Source organism: Arachis ipaensis, chromosome B02, assembly GCF_000816755.2.
Source record: "Arachis ipaensis cultivar K30076 chromosome B02, Araip1.1, whole genome shotgun sequence".
In the NCBI taxonomy this organism is placed as follows: Eukaryota; Viridiplantae; Streptophyta; class Magnoliopsida; order Fabales; family Fabaceae; genus Arachis; species Arachis ipaensis.
In genome coordinates this window covers 81,696,093-81,703,638 of record NC_029786.2, presented here as the reverse complement: position 1 = coordinate 81,703,638, position 7,546 = coordinate 81,696,093, and the positions used below count along the sequence as shown (strand labels likewise).

The 7,546-nt window shown below is 34.5% G+C and overlaps 1 long non-coding RNA gene and 1 pseudogene across 2 annotated transcripts; one reads left to right on the top strand and one right to left on the bottom strand.

Moving 5' to 3' along the window:
• On the top strand, window positions 2,786-5,062 carry LOC107628416. Of its 2 annotated transcripts, none has more exons than XR_001617776.2 (4): window positions 2,786-3,019; window positions 3,125-3,210; window positions 3,314-3,428; window positions 4,957-5,055. It is a non-coding gene; the product is annotated as an uncharacterized LOC107628416 (long non-coding RNA). The 2 variants fall into 2 exon arrangements; XR_002355817.1 differs by having other exon boundaries at window positions 2,787-3,019; window positions 4,972-5,062.
• Window positions 6,781-7,326, bottom strand: LOC110269258 (annotated as a pseudogene).

Here is a 7,546-nt window from a genome sequence, read left to right as displayed (position 1 = left end):
TTCCATGGGCTGATTTCATTTTAAGCACATTGTGATCTTCTTAAATGATACTTGCGAGGTGGTTATTTCAAGTATATTTTCAGAATTTTGTTTTGAACCATTTTTGAAAAGGTTTTGAATTCTTTTGAAGAAATTTAAGTTTTGAATTAACTTTTGAAGTTAAGTTTCTTCTTAAGCTTTTTGTTTCTATGAGTGACATGCTTTATGAATCCTAATTGAAATCCTTTAATTTAAGTCTCTTTCTTAAAATGAGTTAGTTTCCTTTTTAGTACATAATAATATTAGTGAACATCCTTATAAAGTTGTGACTTCAAGTATATTATTGAAGTTTTGTTTTAAACCTTTTTAAACAAGTTTCGATTTATTTTTATGCAAAGTTGTCCCTGACTAGAATTGCTTTACTTGAGCAGTGCCTCTCTTTGGTGTGATTTGAACTTGTTTTGGGGCGATACATCTATTGAAGTTTTAATAAAATCGCTTTCAATTTAGCTTACACTCCTTTACCTTATACTTTGAAAATTTCTATGTGATTTAAACCTGTTTGATTGTAATGCATCATCTTTTCTTTTATGAGTAAAACTTTATCTCAGATTTTCTTCCAACAAGATTATAGTTTTCATACATGCTTTAAAAAAAAAAAAAGAGAGAAAATACAATTGTGTTCTTAGCCAAATTAATCTTTCCATTTACAAAGTTTGTGTAATCTATTTTCAATTGAATTTATATTGAAATAATGCCACATTTACATTTTTATTACTCTTTTGAAGGATGTTTGTTACCCATTTTCTCTTTCAGAACATGAAATGATTTTCCCTTAAGTTTTCATTCTTTACGAACAATGCATTTGAAAATATTTTTAACCATACTCTTGAGTTCTATAAACTTTGTCTTTGGTTTGGATATACTTCTTCTGCAAACCTCATATTTACTTGTCTCAGCTTGAATTCGTTTCAAAATACTGCATTGTTTTTCATTTTATTGGTCTTGTCAAATTCCTTCGATTCAAGAATTACCCTTAAAGATATTAGTTGACTCTCTTTCTAGCACTCTTTATTACTTGTTCATCCTTGTCTACTTGTGATTTCAGCAATTCTTTCAAATTCTTGCGAACACGGTCCTTGTCGTTTTTCTTCCTTTTCTATGGTCTACTATCCTTCTGAGTATACTCGAGATTAGTTTTAGCATTTTGTGCGACCATTAGACTTAGTAAACGACACATTAGTCCTTTAGGACACGTTTGGTGAATGCAAAAGGTGAAACTCATAAGTGTACAACATCACAGGGAGTTGTGAAACCTTGTTTTACGTGAAAGAGTTTTGTTGATGTGGGACTTATAACCAGTAGTAAGGATTGCAAAGTGTTTAACAAAGTTGAGAACTTTCGGATGAGTTGCTCAATGAAGTACGGTTAAGAATGGTGGAGATAAATTATGTTGAAGTTTGAATAATTCAATCCCTAAAGTTGATATAAGATCAGTATGTGGACGTTAAGCACATCATTTTAACCCCAACTTGTGTTATAACCTTTTGCCGCATTACTTTACCATCACATGTTTGAAACATATCATCTTGTACATCAAGCCTGTCTTGTAACTTCTGTTTCACATCATATTTATATCCTTTATATTTTTATGCCATATGAAAATCCTGGTATTTGAAACTATTTGTGTGTATATATATATATTGAGGACTTGTTGCCATTTCTTTAAATAAGTTCAAGAGTGAAGTAATATGAAAATCTCTTTCATTTTGTATCAATTTTCGAGGACGAAAATTTTTATAAGGTTGGTAGGATGTAAGACCGAAGACTTTTGAAAAGTCCTATTTTAAACTAATCTCAAATTATATATATTTATTTATAGTTTTAATTTCAGAAATTATTTTTATTGAAAAATAATTAAAGGCAATTAATTGGATTTGAAATAAATTAAAGTTTTTATCTAAACTATATTCCTAAGTATTATTTTCCTATTTATGATTTAAAGTTCTAGAAATTTGAAAATAATGGGGTTTGGCTATTTAAATTAGAATTTTGTCTAATTTTATAATTATTGATATAAAATTGGAAGTTATGAAATAATAAGAATTTTATATGATTGGATTTTAGATAATTTAATTTATATCATTTAATACTTTAAGTTAAAGATAAAGAAAATTAATTATATTACCATGAATTTTCAATTAGAATAATTTTTTGAGAAAATTAATTAGTATTTTTATACTACAAATAATATTTTAAAATAATTTTAGAGATTTAATTAGATTTCAAAATTTATACTCCATGCCTCAATTTTATTATAATTACTTTACTATAATTTAAATCTAAAATCTTAATTTTATACACATACCCTAATCTCAATTAAATTACAAGTTTTCTCTTACTCCTAATGAAACCCTAGCCGCCATTAGCCTTCACCAACAGCAGCTGAAACCCCCCCCCTTTTGTCTAACCAAAATACGCACCCATCAGGGAAAAAAAGAGAAAGAAAGGGGAAGAAGGAAGGGGACCGAGGAAGGAAGGAAAGGGGGGAGAAGAGTGAGGCGGCGCGGTGGGTGTCACTGCCACCGTCGCCGCCGCTGCTGACAGAGGAGAGAGGAGATCTGAGAGAGAAGGAGAGTGTCGCGAGGGAGCCGCTGCGTCGCGTCGCCGTTTGCGCCAGCGCCGAGGAGGACCGCGCGAGGAGGAGGCGCCACCGTCGCTGTCTTCATTGCGTGTGGAGTCGCTGTTGTCGACAAGCCCAGCCGCCTCCTGGTTGTGTCGCCGCCATGAAGACCTCGCCGACGTCTTCCCCTTCGCAGATTGCCGCCGTCTTTGGAGCAGAGCGAAAGAGATCTCACGGTGGAGGAAACAGGGAGGCGCCGCCGTGCAGCGAGAAGCTACCGCCGCCGTGAAGTTACCACCGCCGTTGCGCGCTCCGTCACCGCTACTGCTGGGGCTGCGCCGCCGTGACCGAGCTTCTACCGCTCGAAACCCGCCGCCATTGCCACTAGAAATCGCCACCAAGGCCTAAGTCAGTTTGGTAAGCTCTAATCTTGCCTCAGATCTTCTTTTCTGTTAAGTTGCTTCTACCGTGAGTTGTTATTGAGGTTGTTTGCATCGGATTATACCGTCACTGCTGCTGCAGGACCATCAGAGCTTCCGGCCGTTATTGGAGCTGTTGTCCGGTCAATTTAGAAGCTGCTACTGTGTCGTTCTATTCTGTTTATCATGGTAAGATTATGCGGTTCCGTTCTTGTTTATCGCAATACTCCATTATCGATCATGTTCTAATATCGCTCAATATCCATCCCGCGTTAATTCTAAATTATGTCAGATATGTGGTTGTTGCTGTGATCCCTGCGGTTGATTGGGAATTTCTGCGGTTGCTGCCGATTAACATGAGAATAAGGATTTAATGGGTTTAATTATGCAACTTGCGACTAATTGAGGTAGGGGTTTTTCTTAAATCTATTTTACATTACAGGGTTGTTATAAATCGATATTAACGCGTAAAATACATTTTTTGTGATTTTGTGAGTCTTATGAACTGAATTGAGTTGTTTTGGTTGAATGAGATCATTAGTTTGATTTGATATTAAACCCGATTTGATATTGGAATTTGATTTTAAAATAACTTGGAAAAGACTTGATATTTGAAAACGGGTTATTTATTGAGAATGATTTGCTATTTTAGAAATGATTCGAAAAGTGTTTGAGGGGATGGTTTGGTTTGAAATTGTTTGAGAAGACCGAGAATTCTTAACTATTGATTGATGCTGTTGGTTGAATTCGGTTTAAATTGTGATTTATAGGATTGGTTGATTGAATTATGGATTTGTAATTTCCTTGGGTTGAGTACTGTTGTTGTGATAATGGTTGTTATAAGTGATTTGACTGATTAACAGGTGTTTGGTTTGGTTTGGTTGGGACCCGAACAGGGTGGCAGAATCCGAGTTTTAGAGGAGATGCTGCCGAAATTTTATAAATTTGGAAGTTTTGTTTGAAGTAATTGTTTAAAAAGATTTAGTTCTTAAACGTTACTTGTTTCGGATTGATTTATTTAGAAAAGAAAGAATTATGTTTTGAATTGAGATTGTTGATTAACGGAAAGAAGGATGATGAGGATTGATTTGAAATATGATTTTTGAATGAATTTGGAAATGGGATATGAATTGACGAATGATGATGATATTGAGAATGGCTTAGATATTGATGAATGATGAATGAATTATTTATGTGGCTTATGAATTTGAAATATCTGAGATACGAGGTTCCCTGGATTAAGTGCCGTGGCTTGCCACCACGTGTACCAGGTTGAAAACCTGATACTCTGTTGACCCTACGACGTAAGTGTGTGACCGGACACTATATAAATTCCCGGGAATGTTACCCCCATTGAGTAATATTGATTATTTGAGAAAAATCTATGCATAGACTCTTGGGGATGCACGTCGGTGGACAGTCTAAGTACAATTCAGACTTGTCGGGTTGGCTGGATAACCGACAGATGAGCCTCATCAGCCATAGGACAGGCATGCATCATATGCATTTGTATGCTTTGTTTGAGTTTGAACTTGTTTTGGTTTGCCTAATTGCTAAACTGTTCGTAACTGTTACTTGAACTATTTGCTGTAACTGCTGCCTACTTGTGCTTTCCTTGTCTGCTTTGCCTGTGTTTGTCCTGGCGTGCTACATTTGAGATTGAACTTTGGCGCTGAATTAATGATTGTGTTGTTTGATTGCGTGGTTGGTTTCTGATTGAGATTTTCTTATAAGAAAGGAAATGTTTCGAATTTCTGAAAGATTAAACATTGTTTCTTTGAAAAGGTTTTGAACGATTACCTATTGGTTTTTTAAAAGATTCATAAGGCAATGATAATCACTGAGCTTGAAAATAGTTTTCCTATTAAATATCTTCTTATGATAACTTTGAAACTCTATGGTGAGACCGTGTGGTTAGGTTCTCACCCCCTGCAGCTTTACCCTTTTCAGGAACCAAATGAAGAGGCATTAAGGAGAGTTATACTGCGTTTGGTTTATATGTTGTTGTATTAATTAGATTATTTTCTTCCCTCATCTTTGTTATTACGAATTTGTAAGAGGGATAGGAGTTGTATGTTTTATATGTATATTATATTATGAGTTATTATGTAAGGAGTTTTGTATATAAATCTATGCCTGCTTGTATTTTTCTTAAGATAAAGTATTTATTTCCGGTTTTCAAAGAAATCAGCGATACAGTGTCGAGTCACAGGCTCCTATTTTAGTATTTAGTATGTAAAGTAGTCGTAATACTTTTTCCTATTAGAGTGGCGCAGCCGGAAGCGTGACTTCTGATAGTGAGGGTGTTACAGTATTGATAGATTGTAATTTGAATTGTGATATTGTATTCTGTTGTGCATGCTTCTATCTGCGCCTTTATATAATCTGTGATGGGAGGGAGAGGGAAGGGGGCAGCGATGGAGAGGGAGAGGGAAGGAGGCTGCGATGGGGATGGAGGGGGAGGGGAGGGGGGCTACGTTGGGTAGGGGAGGGCTGCGATGAGGAGGGAGATGGAGGGGGAGTCTGCGTTGCGGAGGGAGGGCTTAGGGTTTGGGGGGTGGTTTGCCATATCACTAAAATACGGTGGTCATGTCCGCATTGTGTTTGCCGGAGATTTGCTCCGGCAAGCTCGAGGACACGCTTGTCAAATTTTAAAATCTTTTAGGGACTATTTTGTCAATAACAAAAGTCAAGTACCATTTTGTCAGCGCCAGAATCTTTCGGGTACCGATTTGGTATTTACCTCTATTAGTTAATACAATAGTTATGAATTAAAATAAAAATTATTCACGTACTAATACTTTATTTAATAAGGTATTCAAAAAATGGTTCTCATAAAAGTTGGTTTCAATAAATTATCAATCAAAAAAATATTAGATGATGAACAATATAATTAATGATTGAGAAGTGAAAAAAATTTAAAAGAAAAAATACCCACTAATTGTTGACAAAAAAATGTTGGTTTCTATTTTTTTTTAATATAGAGATGAAAATTAAATTTTAATAATTTTATATTTTTATGTTACAGTTTAAAATATTATTTTAATATAATTTTTTAATATTATAAAAAAATTTTGTATAATAATTAATTTTAATAAATAAAAAATATTTAGATATTTTGTATTTATATATTTTATATTTAATTATTTAAGAATAAAAGATTTTGTTACCATTTAAAGTATTGTGTATTAAAGTATTGTCATTTAAAGCATTTATTTATGTACTATGATATTCTGTATTTATTAGAGCTCATCAATACTCTTCTTTTATATTAGCCTTTTGATTTTAATCTAATAAAATCTAATAGTCTATATAAATGTGGCACATTCAATAAGCACATAAGTGTTGAGCTCATTTTAGACATTAATAGTCACAGTTTTATAAAATCGTAACCTAAAAGGGCTGCAAACAGATCGTCAATTAGAACTCCAATTTGGGAGTTATGTAGATTTTAGTGTGGGGATGAATAGTGAACTTAGGACATCTCTCTCTCTCTCTCTCTCAAGTGAGGGGGTTTAGTGTATGGACTTGGACTTTAGGCCCAACATGGGCCTATTTGTCAGTTTTTGGTCTGTTGATCCTATCTTGGGTCAAAAACTTTGAGATAAGTGTTCAATTTTATATTCTAAATATTTTTCTCGTTATTTCTACAGTTTTAGTTCTCTCACACGCAGTACCGAAAAGATCTAGGCTGGTATAGCTAATTCTAACGCTAATATGCATTTTTTCATATTTAGTTATATACTATTTTTCTGGATTTTATAGCTTTAATCTTGTTGATGCTCTCCATGAACCCTGATCTCTCAGCCATTCATACAACTTGTTGAAATCTAGGATAAAAAGCTTCACTTTAGCATTCAACAGCTTCTTCATAATCAGCGTAACAAAAAATAGAAACTGTTCACTTATGAGAAGTACCAATAGACCCAGCGTGGTTATGTTAGTCTTGAGAGCCTCACCAGCAATGGCCATCAAAACTTCGGAAAGCATAACCCCTATTTTACCTTCATCGTCCTCTTCCTGGAATATGCATCTTTAGGCCTTACCATATAAACCTTTGTGCGTTCTCACTACATGAAGAAGCTTATACTTAGAACGCCGTCCATCGGCGCTCTTGTTGGAGAGAAGCACTACAGAAGCACCCATTCGGAACAAGCAATTACGGATGGGCATTGATTTCTTGTTCTCCAAGTACCAATTTTGGGTGATGTGCTTTGTGCTCACCACCACGGCATAGGTATTTCTATGAACTTGAAGCAAGTCTTTAGCGATGTCGATGGCTATTGCTCCTGCACTGCAACCGGATTAGGGTTTGCAGATGTGTGTGTACATTTTTTTTGTATGAATGACTATGAGAGATTAGGGTGTATGGGAAGTATCAACAAGATTGAAGCAATCTTTTTTAGTATGAATGAATAACTAAATGTATTTTTGTTTTATTTTTTAAATTATTTAAAATTTAAAATTATAAAATTAAAGTTAGTTGAATTTTAAAATTTGATTAATTTAAAAGAATAGATTTTGA